Genomic DNA, 18,763 nt, shown 5'->3' with positions numbered 1-18,763 from the left:
TTCCCCCCTACAAATGGACTCAGTCATACTACCGTTTTTTCAGTTCTTTAAACATGTCAAGTTTGTCTTTGCCTCAGGATTTTTGTGTTAGCCATCTTGTCTGCCTGGAATATTCTTTCCTGTGATGGTCACAGGCTGTCTCCCTCAAGTCCCTCTAGTCAATAATTTAAATATTAAATAGTATCCCTTCAGAAAAGCCTCCATGTAGGGCTTTGTAGACCTTGTTTAGGAGTTTGGCTTTTATTCAAAATATGAAATGAAACCAAATGATGGTAACATGATTTGATGAAAACAATTTTTTTTCTTTATGGTCTGTACAATTTATGCACAGAAACCCAGCCTGGCCCTCTGCATCCTCTCTAAATATAGACTTCTCTCTACAAAATATAGATAATTTAGCCCCCCACAACAGTGGGGGGTGGGTTGCAAGGAGGAGGTTAATCCACCCCTCTGGGGAAGCAGAGGGCAGGGGCAGGGCTGGGAGAGGGCATGAAGGCACCATCAGCCCTGAGAGAGGAGAGGCACAGGGACTGGCTACAGGAGGGCCACCAGAAGCTGGGGGCACATGAGTGGGGCCTCTGAGATCAGTGTTTGTGAGGGGAGAGGAGGTTCACCAGTGTCCTTGGTAGGGGATGAAGGTACCACTGTGGAGGATGGGGGTTGCACTGGAGTCTTAGAAATAGAAATAAGGTGAAGGCGAGGGGATGGGAGGAGGGGTGACTTTTTAAAAAAAGCATTCTGCTTTGCATGGAGAAAGGATTGTAGAGGAAATTAATGGAAAGTAGGAGACATAAACTGATTCAGGTTATGCTTTGGAGGTAGAGTTTGTAGAATTACATGACAGCTTGATTATAGGTTGTGAGGAAAAAAGAGATTAAGTAAGACTTCTAGGTCTTTGGCTTGAACAATTTAGTCATGGGAAGACTCACAGAAGAGAAGTTTGGGTGTAAGCTGGTGTGATGAGCAGAATACTAAAATGACCCCCAAGATTCCTGGCCCGTTTTATGCATGCCTTGTGTAAACTCTTCTACTGGCGTGTAATTAGGGACTATAAATATGATCAGATTTCACTTTCATGATTACGTTACAAATAAGTTCACTTTGTATTAATAAAAAGAGAGATTATCTTGTGTGGGCCTAACCTAACCAGGTGAGCCCTTTAAAGGAAGGTGAAGTGTCAGAAAAATGCTCTCCTGCTGGCCTCAAAGAAGCGGCAAACTGAGATGCTGAGAGAGGAAGGGGTCATATAGCAAAGACCTGAGGGCAGGTTCTAGGAACTGGTATTTGTCGCTGGATGATAGTCATCAAGAAAATGGGGACCTCAGTAATACATCCACAAGGAACTGAATTCTGTCAACAATCTAAATGAGCTTGAATGAGTGCCCTAGGCTCCAGGTGAGACAACAGCTCCAGCTAACATCTTGATTTTGGCTTTATGTGATCCTGAGCAGAGAACTCAGCTACTCCATGCTTAGGTTTCTGACCTATAGAAACTATGAGATAGTAAATGGGTGTTGTTCTAAGCTACTAAGTTTGTTGTGATTTGTTACACAGCAATAGAAAACGAATGCGGTTGGAAAGCATGATTTCCATTTTGCTTATTAGATTTTAAATGCCCAATAGACATTCAACAGATTTCAAGCAGGGAGTTTGTTACACCAATCTGGATTTTAGGGGAAAATTACATGGTGTCTTTTTGCTTGTGCCAATATTTCAGAGCAAACGGGGAAAGAAACAGACTGACAATGCCCTTATTCCATAAGCTGACAGTGAAAATATACCTATCTTCTGGGAACTTATAGTTTAGAGAAACAAGTAGTTTCTTGACTAAATATAAGACACTATCCTAGAAAACTGCTTTAATAATAAAAATTTCAAACAGGAAAAAGATAAAATAATTGCAAATCTTCACTTTAATTCAGTAAATTCTATTTTATCAACTTTTATTTTATTATGAAAACAAAAATAGGTGCTGGTTTATTTTTTCTATTTATTGATTTTTCTCCTTGCAATATTGTTTTAACTAGAGAAATATAGTAATTTTTTCTTATCTTGCTTTTGATGACTTTTCCTTAGGAATTCTTTTAGCCTACTTAGGAGTTCCATTTACCATGATCTTTCTAATACACTGAGAACTCAGAAATGGGCATTTTAGAAGTCATAGCACAGTATTTATTTTAAATATAGATAAACTGAGGAACACAGTGATTAAGTCATTTGCAAACGTCAGTAAAAATGTCATGGCTGGAGTCAAAATCTCCCATTACCCAGACCACTGTTCTTTCCTGTACTGTGCAATGTCATATTGCTTCTTTGCAGGTATGAAAAATTCATTTATTTGGGAAGAAGGAATGATGCAGATCTGTGTAAACTTAAACACAAAGTTGGATTTACATTTGTTTTAATGCCTTCATTTGGTAAACGACAATAAATATATCTTTTAACATTATACAGACAATGAACAGGGGTACTAAAATAGATTTGGGTGCTGTTAAAAAATATTTTAAGAGAATAGCCCAACTAGAAATATTCACAGGGAATTTGTACTTATATGTGCCTTAGGACGGTCCTGAGCCCCCATGGACCATCAGCGTTGGTTATTTGTGCTGGCTCCTCCTCCTGTCCTATTAGTCCTGATAATGAATAATTGTAAAATACTTTTGAAAGTGTGATGCATTTACAAATTGTTTTCTTATTTTTTGCGGGGGAGGGGGTATGGCCATGAGTCTAGAGAAATAAATGAGGATTAGAACTATTGATAATTGGAAGAGAAATGACATCAGCCTCTCTCTGTGGGTGACAGTAGTCTTTGGTATTGTGATTTTTTTCCCATGTGAAAACCTTGTTGAGTAGCCTTGGGTCAAATTGTTTTTTGGAAGGAAATAGTGAATAGTTGGTCCCCAGTCATTTGACTAGGTTATCTTGAGCACAACTGGGGTCATTTAGAGAATGACAGCATCAGTACAGGAAGGGATTTTCATTGTAGTTTCTGTTTATTGCATAAGTGCAGATTGTGAGTCCCAGCAAGTTTAAGAGATCTTTGCCTTCAAGTGGATTATAATCTAAAAAGAGAGATTAGATCCTGTTTAGCATTTTAACGTGGTACCATAAAGTGAGCAGAGGGAATTTGATATTTGCAACTATATTTGTCGAGTGGGTCAGTCTGGAGATCAGATTTTTTAGGCTTGTTAAGCATCAAATAAGGTATTTTGAATTTATTTATTCCTAGAAGAATAGAGTTGAAATCTTAATTAAGTTTCTCCGTTGCATAGTTTTAGGTTTTGTTTTACAGCCGCTGCTCCTAATTAGTAGTTATACACAGAGAAAAATGAGGCTTAGAGTCTACCAGGCCCCTTTCATTTGTACATGTGGAACTGGTTCTTGTTCTTTTGCTGGAACCCAGCTTTACCAAACTGGCGTTTTACTTGGCTTGGTAGCATTTTTATTTCAATAAATGCGGAAATTTAAGAAACATAAAATATAAGGTTCACTGTATTTTATGCAGTTCGGGAAAAAAGAAACTGAAGTATCTAGCTATATCTATTCCAAATATTAGCTAAAATCTATGTAGCTCTTTATATAGTCAAGTCAGTGAAATAATACTGATAAATTTTCTTGAGCTTTTATATAATGTATGTCTTTTTAAAGTGCAAAAATATAGAAATTATAAGATTTTAGAGAAATACTTTGTCATCTCCAGTAATCCACATTTGTATAAAATATATACAAAAAGGAAGTTTCATAAAGTTATTAAAGCAGTCCAAATATGATAAACACAAATTTTTTCTTGAAAAAAAAGAACTGCATACTTTATTTCTTAATCTTGAAAAGGGTAAGTAAAGGTTGTTGGACTTCATAAGAATTATGCTTAAATGTGGCATGATTAGCATAATAGATACTATCAATATTTGACATATAAAATATTATGCATATATTCGTCAAAGAAGAAATAACTCTCTTTAAGTAAATATCTTTGACGATTTCTTTTCTTTTTCTTTTCTCTCTCTTTTTTTTTTGCCACATGTGTGTGGTTTGGGGAAGAGGTATGATAAAGTATTTTAAAACACACAATTTGAGGTCAGAGGCACCTGGATTTGAGTCTTGGATACACCACTTACCAGCTGTGTGACTCTCTATAAAAGGGGAATAATAATGCTACTTATATCATGTTGCTATTGTGGATAGTTTATTTTTATTCAAATTTTGTAAAGGTCTCTTTTTTCTCATTCTAGGAGTCAATGATGATAGATGGGCTAAAAAGACAATAAATGTCAACTACAGCATGCTTACATATAAGCTTACCTTCTTAAAATATTATTTTCAAATGTAATAATATAAATACATATTTAATAGCCTTTTTATTTTAGAATAGTTTTAGGTTTACAGAATTATTGCAAAGATAGTACCAAGAGTTCCCATATACTCTACACTCAGTTTCACCTATTATTAGTGTCTTATATTAGTATGGTACATTTATCATAATTAGTTAATTAATATTGATATATTATTATTAACTAACTTTCATACTTTATTCAGATTTCCTAAGTTTTCCCCTAATGTACTTCTTCTGATCAAGGATCCTAGCTAGGCTACCACATTACATTTAACTCTCATGTCTCCTTAAGTTCCTCTTGGTTGTGACAATTTCTCAGACTTTATTTTTTATTTTATTTTATTTTTTTTTTTTTGTGAGGAAGATCAGCCCTGAGTTAAAATCCATGCTAATCCTCCTCTTTTTGCTGAGGAAGACCGGCCCTGAGCTAACATCTATTGCCAATCCTCCTCCTTTTTTTCCCTCTTTTCTCCCCAAAGCCCCAGTAGATAGTTGTATGTCATAGTTACACATTCTTTTAGTTGCTGTATGTGGGATGCCGCCTCAACATGGACGGACGTGCGGTGCGTCGGTGCGCGCCGGGATCCGAACCTGGGCCGCCAGTAGTGGAGCGCACGCACTTAACCACTAAACCGTGGGGCTGGCCCCTCTCAGACTTTATTTTTGATGACTTTGACAGTTTTGAGGAATATTGGTACAGTATTTTGTAGAATATCCCTCGGTTGGAATTGTTCTGATGTTTTTCTCACTTTTACACTGGGGTAAAATTTTTTGGAGAAATCCACAGAGGTAAAGTGCCATTCTCATTACACTATATTAAGGCTACATACTATCAATATGATTTATCATTGTTGGTCTTAACCTTGATTGCCTGGTTTGAGCTAGTGTTTGGCAGGTTTCTCCACTATAAAGTTACTTTTCTTTTGTTCTCCCTTTCTATGCTGTACTCTCTGGAAGCAGTCACTATGCACAGCCCATACTGAAGGAATGGGGAGTTATATGCCTCCTCTTTGAGGGTGGAGTATCTAAAAATATTAAAAAATCAATATATAGTAATACATATATAGAATATGTTACTATATATTTTGTATTTATATATTATATAAAACATATGTTATATGTTACTATATATGGTAATTATTCCATGTGGGAAATTTGTTTCTTCTCCATTTATTTATTTGTTTAATCATTTATTTGTATCAGCATGGACTCATGAATTGTATTTTTACTTTGGATTATAATCCAACACTATTTAATTTTATTGCTTAAATTGTTTCAGAATTTGGTTACTGGGAGCTCTTCAGTTTGTTCCTGTATCCCTTTGTCATGCAACCCATCATTGTGAAGTTTTTTTTTTTAAATACTTTCTTACTTCCAACACTACAAGAAGGTATACACTTCAAGATGCTCCAGGCTCATCTTATATACTTCCTGTCCCAGTCCTAGAATCAGCTATTTCTCTAAGGATCCCAGGTTCCTTTTACTGCAGAACAGTGTTAGAGCCCAAGATCTGGGCACTAAGAATATTCATTGCTACTGAGATGTCATTGCTTCTAGACCCTCTCAACTGACTGAGTGAGATGTATGTTCATATATTCACATAGCTATAAATCTATATATAACCATATGTATCTATATTAAGCAAAATATGAGTTCATACTGATAACTCCAACTCTAATCCATTATCACATGGATCACTCTAGTCTCCACTCTTTGCTTATCTGTAATCTCCCACTTTAATAGGGAGAAATTTGGCTCTCATCATCTGCCATGCATTTACTTAATTGTTCAATTGCAGTATACATGTGCTATGGTTTCAGAATTTTTTAATTTGCTGAAGAAGATTCACCCTGAGCTAACATCTGTTGCCAATCTTCCTCTTTTTGCTTGAGGAAGATCTGGCCTGAGCTAAGAAGTGTGCCAATCTTTCTCTATTTTGTGTGTTGGTCGCTGCCATAGCATGGCTGCCGATGAGTGGTGTAGATCCGTGCCTGGGAACCAAACCCAGGCCACCAAAGCAGAGCAGGCCAAACTTAACCACTACTCCAGGGGGCCAGCCCCCAGAATTTTTAATTTGTACTCTTATTGGGAACAACTTTATCAAGCAGTGCTTATGTACAGTTTTTTTTGCCTTTAAGACTAAGTCTCACTCTTTCTATAGTCTTAGGTCAGTACCTTTTTCTCTCACCTTCAGTGATGTTGGTTCATATATTTGTAATACATTTAGATTCTTTTGCAACATTCTGCATTCCATCCTGGGATTCCTAGATCCTCTAAATCATCTTTTAAAATGTGCATACATTAAGGTTTATTCTTTCTACTGCAAAATTCATCTATTTTATATGCATAAGCCAATAGTTTTTAGTATTTTTACATAGTTGTCCAACCATTGAGACTTTTACCTCTCAATATGGCAGCGGTGGGAAGAATGGCAAAGTTCCCCTGGGTTGTGAGAAAATATGAAACTTTAGCCTGATCTACATATACTCAATTTCTACCTAATTAAAAAGGACATTTAGACATGCCAAACTTTATGTTTTGGTGCTTCGTAGGTTGCCCAATTTTGATGGACAGCTCAAATCACATGGTTACTTGTTCCATTGTCAGCCGTTCAATCTTGTCCTTGTTCCAATAATAAACCAAGAACTGTTTCTTAAAGCGAGACTAGTTTCCAGCTAAAGAAGAAGTTGTTTCAAAGGGCATAGACTGAGCTATGATTTTCTTAATGTGAATTGCTATAGGCTCCAATCAGCCAGAGACATTTTGTGCATCACGCAATCTGCTTCATCTTAAGAGTCATGTGCTAGAGAATTTGCTCTACATCTTGAACAGCTGGAGAGAGCACACTCAAGGTAGTGTAGAAAACCTCCAAAACCCAAAAACAACCTGCCATGTGTTCCACCTCTTGAATAATGTTAGGACGTCCATGCTGCAGAAACTTATCACTCAGAAGAGTACTAGATTCTTGGGTCAGCTTTGGAGATGATGGTAGGCTGTGAATTGTGAGAAAAAGTGACAAATTCATAGCAGCATTAGCCAAGGTCGTAGTGAAGTTAGAAGAAATGTAGCTTTTGAGGAGGTCAAGAAGTATGGGAAGCAGTATCTAGAAAGAGACTACGAGGCATATGTCTCTGAGTGGAGAGAAAATATCCTTATTTTTTAAATTGGACTAAGATGATTTTTTCCAAGAGAGTTTCAGAGACTAATACTTAGGATGAGGTTCAAGAGCTAAAGATGGATAGGAACCTTGCCCTTGACTCCAAGGATTGCATGGAATATAAAAATTGCGTTCATAAGCACAAACAATAATTTTAAAAAAGTTCCTATTACATCATATAAGTATTCCTCAAAAAATCATTCCTTCATGTTAGAGTTTTAATTGCAAATACCGATTGATTTGATGGCTCTCTATTTGCAATTTGCATCCTTTTTAAAATCTGACCTTTATGCTTTCTGCAACTGATAAAAACAAGGAGCCGCCAAATTCCACCAAAATCTCTAAGCATATTGTAGGTCCTATTGTGGAGAACCAAATGTGACCACCTAGAAATACATAGAGAAGTTAGTAAGGAATCAGATAATAAAGCCATAATAGCCAATAGTATATGTTCTTTCTGATTTGGTAAAGAAGTAGACTAATTTAGCCAGACTGATTTTTGTCTGGTAAAGAAAAACATTTTTGCCAGAGCAAAGATGTGAGAGTAACTACTTTTTCCATCTTGAAAAGCTATTTTTGTTTATGTTCTAGTCAACCTGTTAAATGAATCCATGATATGCTAACACTTCTGTGCATTGTACAAGGGTCTTTCTGTTTTGTCTCTAATGATGAGAATTCCAGGAATGTCCCTGAGGGAAGATATATTTGGCAGGTGGGGCCTCTTGGTATTTCTCAGATCATACCACCTACTCATATGACCAGACTTGGGTGTCACTGGAATCTAACTGAGGTATTTTTTACTAGGTGTAACTCTAGAGTTAAGGGGAAAAAAAATCACTTATAGTTGAAGCCTTCTTTCTTACGATGACTTTTCCCTGGTGATTTGAGAGAGGCTCAGTTTGTAGTCCTTCAAATCACAATACATGTCAACATATTTGGGGCAAAATTGAGCTGAAAATGAGAGTCAAGAATACAACTCAGTAGATTATAACTACATTTTTAATTGGTCTAGAAATTCCATGGGATTTTTTCAGTATGGCTTGCTAAAAATGGTAATAATAACACTGTGATGTTTAATTTTGTGTGTCAACTTGGCTGCACTCTGGGGTGCCCAGATATTTGGTCAAATATTATTCTGGGTATGTCTGTAAGGGTAATATTAGATGAGATTAACATTTAAATTGCTGGACTTTGAGTAAAGCAGATTGCCCTCCATAATGTGAGTAAGCCTCATTCAATCAGTTGAAAGCCTGAATAGAACAAAAAGACCACTGTCCTCTGAACAAGAAAGAATTCTACAACAGATGGCCTTCAGACTTGAACTGGAACGTCAGATTTCCTGGGTCTCTAGCCTGCTGGCTTACCCTGCAGATGTTGGATTTGCCAGCCTCCATAATTTTCTAAGCCAATTTATTACAATAAATTTTATATATATTATACATATATATAATATATACAGCTATTGAACTGGAGAGTTTTTAATGCCAGTGCTCAGGTCACACTTCATATGAATGAAATAAGAATGTGAAGGTTGGAGTCAGACATCAGTACTTTTTAAAGATCCCCAGATGATTCCAATATTTAGCAAAGTTTGGAAACTACTAGGCATTTTTTTTTTTTTTTAGGAAGAGCAACCTTGAGCTAACATCTGTTGCTAATCTTCCTCTTTTTCTTTTTTTTCTCCCTAGAGCCCCAGTACATAGTTGTATATGCTAGTTGTTCTATGTGAGACACTGCCTCAGCATGGCTCGATGAGCGGTGAGTAGGTCTGCACCCAGGATCCGAACCAGCGAACCCTGGGGCCACCAAAGTGGAACTCGTGAACTTAACCACTACACCACTGGGCCGGCCCCACTACTAGGCATTTTAATCAAGATTTAGCCTGACAATTATTTATTCCTTTTCAGAATATGTTTATAAGGCACCCTTAACACACATTCTCACTGATTTCTTACCAGGAATTTTATTCACAGAAGTGGTAAATGTCATTGGTAAAAATAGAAACATAAAATTAAATGTAATTAGTAGGTTTTTATCAGTGACATCACATTTGCTATAAATATGTGAAAAATAAATTGGCGTTTATAAACCCTACGAGAATGATGATTAAATTCTTAGATTCCTAATTTTGGTCAACCTAGTTATTAAGTAAAATAAACACAAAAACAAAAATGCAATTCCTGAAAAAGCTTTATTTTTCTATGCCAAAATCCCTCTTTATTTCTTTTAGGAGCCGCTTTCAAAGTTAGGTACTTATCTCATTCTCTTATTGTCATCTTTACTCCTTTTCTGTTTTTTCAAAGGAAATTTTGCTAATAAGATCAGAGGAAAACAAGCAACTTTTTGCTATCAGTGGATATGAAAGAAGGTCATGGATATCAAATATGCCACTCTGTACTTTTTGTAAATCAAGAGTCCAGGAATCCAGGTCTAATTTGGCAGGATTTTCTGTGCCCAGTAGGCCAAGAGAATCCAATTCAGAATACTCCAGGAAGTCTGCCCTCCTTGGAACCAGAGACTAGTATGATAATGCTTTTGAGGTGGTCCAAGTAGAAATTCAGTCAAATGCCCAGGTTGCCCATCAGGTACAGGTTTGTTATCAACAAATAACTTCAAAGCTTCTGGCTCTAGTCAAAGGGGTAAGTGTGTTTCAAAAACAATTATAAAAATAAAAAACCTTCTTAATGGCTCTGGGAAGGTAGACCCTCTGAAAGAGCCAGAAGTTGGTAGCAATGAGGATAGTATTCAGCGAGTGCAACTAGAGCAGGTTAGTATCTTACAAATAGCCAACCAGAAAGTAATCCCTTAGAGCAAGAATACAATTGATTCCTTACTCATTTTTGGTGGGTTCTTCAGAGCAATTGACCGCTAAAGTTCTGAAAAGTAAGGAAATATCAGTGAGAACTATCAGATGGTTTATAAAAAATGTTTCTCTGATATATTGACTACTTTCAATGAGATTTGGGGAGGGGGTGCATTTTTTCTTTTTTTTTTTTTCTCAAGCAAATTTGGGCAGGTCAGTTTCATTCTTTTAAGTATAATCAGTAACATTTCAGCATTAAGAAAAAGATATCTGTGTCAGTAGCAGACATCGCCTAGCAAATTTGATATGTGTAAACTTACTATACTAGAAAACTTACATAATACTGTCCTCAGAGTATACCTTAGGATGACCTATAAGAGTAAATTTGCTTTCTAGTATGGGTACAAGTAAATTCGCTTGAATATGATCCAAGATAAATTGGTTTTATACTATATTCTGCTCTAGGGTGACCTGGGATTATAGAATTGGCATTGGATTCAGAGTCACAAAATATGTTCTCTTCTTGACTCTGCTGCTAACTATGCAATTTAAATTCTCTATGTCTCAATTTCCTCATTTATTTATAAATGGACGTGATTATACTTTCTCTGCCATACTGCCATAGGTTAATGTAAGGGTCAAATCTGAAAGTTCTTTGCCAACAATGAAGTCTGACGCATTGGTTTTCATGTAAATCTTTCTAAAATTGCACTTTCACCTTTGTTTGAAAATGTAGAAAAGCTATCTATTACCTATGCCATGCTTTTGAAACAGTGGTGTGCGTACTTTAGGAGATACATTGTGGCACGCTATAATGTCACAGGATAAGCACAACATACTTTTACACAGTTATCAGAACCACATGAACATTTGGGCAGAAATTGGATACTCACTTTGATAAGTAATAAGTATGTCTTGTATTAATTATTAGCATACAAATTTCTCCTGAATTTTAAAGATAACACATGAGACTTCATAATTTTAGCTAGTGGCAGTTAGCTTCAACCATACTTCCAGAACCTTGAGTCACATATATTTATGTTCCTCTCTGCTATTAGAGACAGGTAGGCAGAACAGTTTGAGGAGCCTTAGTACTGCCTCAAATTCAAGCTCTTCGCTTTGGTATATGAGGCCTTCCATAATATTGGATATAATTTTCTGTCGATTCTCGTTTCCACTACACCTATGACTCAGTCTATGTTCTGACTGGTATAACTCTTCCTACCTGTTACAGAGTGACTTCTGGGATGTATTCAGTATTTCATAAACAGTTTCTCCCACGATATACTAGCATGCTTCCCTTGAATTAAACTGGCTTTATCCTAAGTACCTATAAAAGGGAACCAGGGCCATTTACTGTATGTGTGTGTGTGATTGAAATGAAACTAAAGGATTGAAATGACGCCAATTGCTCAGACCCTCCATTCTTCTATCCCTGGCTCTATGGCACGAGTTTTAAGGTCTGGGTTTTTTTTCTCTCATGGTGAAAGTTTCCTGTATCAGACAAGTATGACATGAGGTTTTTTTATACCATGGCTTATCTGTCAGCATCTTCACCTTCCCTGTTAAGAAGGTCACAGGAGTACAGACAAGTCTTAGGAAAACTTTCTAACAGGATATATGTTCATTCATGTTGTTGCATATATCAGTAGTTCCTTTTTATTGATGAATTGTAATTCTGTTATATGGATATACATTAATTTATTATTCACCTGTTGATGGCATTTGGGTTGATTCCATTGCTAGGCTATTATGAATGAAGCTGCAATGACTATTCATGAGAACATCTTTGTTGGGTATACAGCCTTACTTCTTTGAGCAAATAGCTTGGAGTAGAATTGGTGGTCAAATTGTAAGTTTATGTGTAACTTTAAAAGAAAGCTCCCAACAGTTTTCCAAAATTGGTTTTACCATTTTGCATTACCACCAACAATCTGTGAGAGTTCCAGTTGTTCCATGTATTTCCTAATACTTGATGATATCAGTATTTTTAATTCTTCCCCTTTTGGTTAATATGCAGTGGTACCTTTTTACACTTTTAATCTACATTTTGCTGATGATGCATTGAGCATCTTTTCATGTGCTTATTAATCATTTGGATATGTTCTTTTGTGAAGTGTCTGTCACATATGTCCACATTTAATTGACTTGTTTGCCTTCATATTAATAATTTGTCATATAGATAACATATATATTCTTGAAACAAGTCCTTTGTCAGATGATATAAATTGCAAATATTATCTCTAGGTGTGTGATTTGTAGAATTATCTCTAGGTCTAGATTTGTAGAATCTATAGTGATGTCATCTCTTTCATTCTTGATAGTTGCTATTTGTGTCTTCTCTGTTTTTCCTTGGTCAATCTGGCTAGCAGTTTATCAATTATATTGGTCTTTTTAAAGAACTAATTTTTGCTTTAATTGATTTTCTCTATTGTTTTTCTGTTTTCAATTTTATTTATTTTTTCTTTTATCTTAATTTTTTCATTCCTCTTGCCTGCTTTGTGTTTATTTTGCTTTACTCTTTCTAGTTTCTTAATTTGGAATCTTAGATCATTGGTTTGAGACTTATTTTCCTTTCTGCTACAAGCATTTAGAGCTGTAATTTTTTTAAATCTAAGCACTAATATAGCTATACCTCCAAATGTGAAATGTTTTGTTTCATTTTCACTCAGTGAAAAACATAATTCCACGTTTCCTCGCCTATTGGCTCATTGTTTAGACCTCTTCAAAAAATTTTTAGTATTTTTCACAGCATTTACAATATATATCTCTAATTAATCACAGTATACCTTCAAATAATCTTACACCGCTTTGCGTAAAATCTACGAAGGCTTATAACAATATACGCCCAATTGCACTCTCCCATCTTTAAACATTTGCTGTCATATATTGTATTTTTCGCATATGCTATAAACAGATTTAATACTCCTATTTTTGCTTTATAAATTCAAATATCTTTTGGAGAAATTAAAAATAAGAATGAAATATACGGTTTTTTACCTTCATTTTTATCATTTTCAGTGTTCTTCATTTACTTCTTTAGAGCTAAGTTTCTATCTGGAGCAATTTTTTATGACTGAAGAACTTTTTAAAATATTTCTCATTGAGGAATTTCATTGGTCATGAGTTCTCTAAGTTATTTATTTTTTCTAAAAAATTTTTCTTTATTTTTGAAAGATACTTTCATTGATTATAGCATTCTGTGTTGACAACTGTTTTTCTATCAGCATCTTAATGATTAATCCATTGTCTTCTGACTGTATATTTTCTGATGAGATACTGCTCTAATACTTATGATTGTTCCTCTATATATAATGTGTCTTTTTATTCTAGTCGCCTTTTTTTATTCTTTGACTTTCAGCACATTTAATGTGTTGTGTTCTAGTTCTTTTTCTTTCTTTTTTTTTTTTTGATTGCTATTCTCTGAGTTTCTTGGTTCTGTGATCTAATTTATTACATTTTTTTTTAATTCAACCTTTACCTCTTAAAATATATCTTTTGCCCTTATTCTCTTTTTGGTGTCTCTATTTCACATATGTTAGACTGTTTAATATTGTCCCATTGCTTAGAGTTCTCTGTACGTTTTCTTTTCCCACTCTTTCCTCTTCGTGTCTTAGTTTGGGTTACTCTGATTTACCTATCTTGAATGAAGTTCACTGATATTTTTCTTCAGTTGTGTTGAGTATGCTCATGAGCCTGTTGAAGGTATACTTCATCTCTGTTTCCATGTTGTTGTTTTTTTTATTCCTAGCATTGCCATTAAATTCTTATAATTTCCATCTCTTTAAAATTCCCTTTGTGTTCATAAATGATGTCCACTTTTTCCTTTAAAGCCATTAGCAAATTAAGCATAGTTATTTAACATTCCTTACCTGATAGTTTGAACATCTGGGCCTTATCTAAGTCTAGTTCTGTTGAATGCTAATTGCCTTGTTTCTTGACGTGTGTGTGTGTATGTGTGTGTGTGTTTATTTCATACACAAACATAATCTATAGACAAGTAGAGACTGAATTAAGTATTATTGGTCCCTGGAAATAGGCATGCATCTTCTTTTCCTATGCCTTTAGCTGATGTTTTTAGTAAATCTAGCTGGTAACAAAGCTAGGCTTGTTTTGTTATTGTTACACCACCAGGTTCAAGTTGGTGCTCTAGTGTTACCTTGTGCTTGGGGTTGGGGGCTGGATCATGGGAGAGTTTTTGTCAGTGTTCCTGCTCTACCCTCAGCCTTAGGCTTTCTCTGTGTGCTGCACGTCTCAGAGCTTCTGTCGTCATGTTCTTGTCCCTCTCCCAGTGGTAGACTGCTTTTTCTTATTAGTCAATACTTGTTAACATGGCAGTAGGTCTGAGGCAGGAGGATGATTCTACTTTTGTGCTTTCTGTTGTCCTGGTTTAGACTCATTCTAAACCAGGGCTGTGTGTCCCTGGTTCATAGGGCTGTGGCTTTCTCAGTGATCATGTCCTTCCCTCAATAGTAATGATTCTCAAATGTCTGAGCCCAGGAAGTTTTCCCCTCCCTCCAAGATGGAAAGAGAAATTTGTTCAGTTCCCTTCACCTCTTTGGGTTTCAGATTACTTGATTGCCCTACAATATCAATTCTATGATAGGTTCAAGAGAAGTTATGATTTAATAGATTATCTGGCTTTTTCTAGATGTTAGGGTGGGCACAACACTTTCCCCTTACTACATACTAAGCAGACACCACAAGTTCCAATTCTTATGGTGCTTAAAGCATTTTAAAGAATCTGATATATTAGACCTGAGAAATTAATGAATGTGAAAAGAATTTGATTAAACACATTTACATCAGTGCATAAATGTTTGAGAAAATTTAATTTGTTAAATTTTACATTTTTTAAACTTTTAATTTGAAATAATTATGGGGTCACAGGAAGTTGTAAAAATAGTAAAGAGAGTTCCATGTACCTTTTGCCCCGCTTCCCTAATGCATACATTCCACCTAACTATAGTATCATCTCAAAGCCAGTAAATTAACATTGATACAATACTCTTAACTAGACTATAGACTTTATTCAGATTTTACCAGTTTTTACATATACTCGTGTGTGTGTGTGTGTGTGTGTGTGTGTGATTCTATGCAATTTTATTTTATAGGTTCATGTAATCTCAACAATAATAAAGAAATGTTCTATCACCACAAAGGCATTCTCTTGTGTTGACCTTTATAGTCACCCATCTCTATCATCACTATCTTCTGACCACCACTAATCTGTTTCCTTCTGCAAAAGTCCATCATTTCAAGACATTCCATTTTGCCTTTTCAAGAATATTATATAAATGGAATAATATAAAATGTAACCTTTTGATATTAGCTTTTTCCAGTGCTCTTGAGATTCATTCAAGTTGTTACATGTAAGATTAGTTTGTTTCTTTGCATTTCTGAATAGTATTCCATTGTATGAATGTACCACAACTTGTTTAACCATTCACCCATTGAAGGATTTTTTTTTTCGGTTTTTGGTTATTAGCAATAAAGGTTCTATGAACACTTATGTACAAGCCTTTCTGTGAAAATAAGTTTTCATTTCTCTGGATAAATGTGTAGGAGTGAAATTGTTGGGTCATATGATAAGTGTATATAGTTTTATCAGAAACTACCAAATGATTTCTCAGAGTGGCTGTACCATTTTACATCCCACCAGCAATGTATGAGAGATCTAGTTTCTTTGCATTCTTATCAGCATTTGGTATTATCACTATTTTTTTATTGTAACTATTTTAGAAGGTATATAGTGATATTCCATTGTGGTTAAATTTGTATTTTCCTAATGATTCTGAACATCTTTCTATGTGCTTTTGGCCATCTGTACATTTTCTTTGGTGAAGTCTTTATGTCTTTTGCCCATTTTCTAATTGAATCCTTTGTTTTTGATTTTGTTTTTAATTCTTTCTAGATATAAAGTTTGCAAATATTTTCTCCCAGTTTGTAACCTGTCTTTCATACACTTGACAGAGTCTTTTGCAGAGAAAAAACCTTTTAATTCTAATGAGGTTCAATTTATTGATTACTCTTTTGGTGATTATGTTTTTTGCTGTCATGTCTAGAAACTCTTTGCCTAGTCTTAGGCTCAAAGATTTTTATCTTTCATTTTCTTCTAAAAGTTTTATGATTTTACATATTTCAATTAAGTCTATGATCCACTTTGAGTTAACTTTTCTAGAAGGTGTGAGGTTTTATATCCAGGTATTAGTCATTTGTTTATTTAGGCTATGGATGTCTAATTGCTGCAGTATCATTTGTTGAAATTGGGGGAGGGGCACAAACATTCAATCTATGGCACATGGTTTCTGAGAAGTTGGATGTAATGCAGTGTTTTAGTAAGTCTGTGCCTCTGGAATGAGAACTCTACATGTGCTTCTCAGTACCCCCCCTTTATGTGGGACAGGATGGCTAGAGGGGCCTAGAGTTGGGTATGTCCCTTCCCTCAGGTCAGTTAGGCTCTGATAAAACCTCAGAAGGTTAGGCTTTGGCTGATTTGTCCTGAGGACAGAACTTGTTAAGAACAGAATATTCTGGCATATTTCTTTTCCCCTCCTCCTGTCAGAACTATGAGGGAAATCTTCTCCAATATTCACTGTGAAAACTTGGTAGAGATCCAGGAGGAAACACTCACAAAAGTATGGGGGACTCTTGACCACTGGATCCTCCTGAAGTTTTTAACTCTCATAATCGTCCAGACTGAGCCTCCAGCAATTTGTCAATTACAGTTCAGGTCTTCCTACTGGTTCACAGGGAGGATGCTGCCCCAGTAAGCTGTCATTCTCTGTATTCACTTCTGGTTCTTTTCAATTTTGGGGGCAGCAATTTGGCCTGCGACCCCACTTCTTTTATAAACCTATGAAGAGTAGTTAATTTTTCAGTTTGTTCAGCTTTTTACTTGTAAGGACAGAATGGCAACCTCTAAGTTTCTTACGTGCTGCTCTGGAAATTAGAAGTCCTGGTAACTCCTTTTTTATGTAAAAAAGCCTCTTGAGCAGCTAAGAATCTAGGGACATTACTATGTTGGTATCCTTGATGGTACTATTGTGAGGAAGAAGTTTCAATTCTCAAGGAAACATTGATAAACAACAATTTAGAAGAAAAGTAGAATGTAAACAAAAGACAGCAAACCTATTACACAATTTTAAGGATCATTAACATGTGATTTGTAAGATTACTTTCCTTTATAGCACACCATATATTTTATTTTTAAAGTGTAAATATGCTGTCAAATGCTATTAAAAAGAGATTGTTGCATTTCTCTTCTGTTCTTCCATATTCTTTTTGCAAAAAGCAGCATCTGAATCTTAAATGGCTAGGCCATGCTTCTTATACTCCCTCTGTATTAGCATCTTTTGTAACTCAGAGATATCTCAGGATGAATTTCTCTCCACTTAGGGAGCTATAAAATATATAAATCACTGCAACAAATTTTTTGATTATTTTGTGGTAAAATGAAACCTAGAGAATTGAAATTCTTTCCAGTTGAAATGAATGCATGTAATATTAAATATTGTAGAACCCTCCAGCTATAGTCCTAAAGTTTTATATTTATCATCCAAAGAAATGATATACTATTTAATCAAAAATGATGACATTGGGGCCGGCCCCGTGGCTTAGCGGTTAAGTGCGCGCGCTCTGCTGCTGGCGGCCCGGTTGGGATCCTGGGCATGCACCCACGCACCTCTTCTCCGGCCACGCTGAGGCCGCGTCCCACATACAGCAACTAGAAGGATGTGCAGCTATGACATACAACTATCTACTGAGGCTTTGGGGGAAAAAAAAAAATAAATAAATAAAATTATAAAAAAAAAAGATGACATTAAGTGCGGTTTTGCAGCTTAAGATAAGTATACAAAGTTAAAAATACTGAAATATTATTTATATAAAGCAGAAGAAAATTAATAGATATTTATTTAAAGACTTACCTAAAAATTGGGCCACAGTAAAAATATATCATATAATTAGATCTCTAAAAATTACAGTATCAAAATGGCATGTAATGTTTTAATTAAGCCCTGTTAGCAAATGCTACAGATGTAAGAAAATAATAGTTTTTTATTTTTGTTGCTGATAGTGTGTCTGATATATCAAGTAGCACTTAATTATTATGAACAAATAATTTCCTGGATTCCCTATGAGCTGCGTTGTGTTCATAATTACTACATTGTAGTTTATTCTTAATTTTAAAATGAGTTAGGATTTAGAAAGATCCCTAAATTGTCAAATGACAGTTTATGTATTGTGTTTGTAAAAAGGCTCTAAAGTATTTAAAGCTATATATTTTTTTCAGGATTATTGTATATGTTATTTACAAAATAAGCTTATAGTTGCTTCTGAAATGTCTGTATTAATTTAAAGAAGCAGATTGTATGTATAAAGGAACACCTTTACTAACTCTGCTACTTTTAATCTTCTTTCCAACAAACTTCTAGCCTAAACACTACAAAATGATTTTGCATATTATTTT

The sequence above is a fragment of the Diceros bicornis genome, chromosome 4 (assembly GCF_020826845.1).
Source record: "Diceros bicornis minor isolate mBicDic1 chromosome 4, mDicBic1.mat.cur, whole genome shotgun sequence".
Classification (NCBI taxonomy): Eukaryota; Metazoa; Chordata; class Mammalia; order Perissodactyla; family Rhinocerotidae; genus Diceros; species Diceros bicornis.
The sequence above is the reverse complement of the archived record's forward strand: the minus strand, read 5'-3'. Positions refer to the sequence as shown.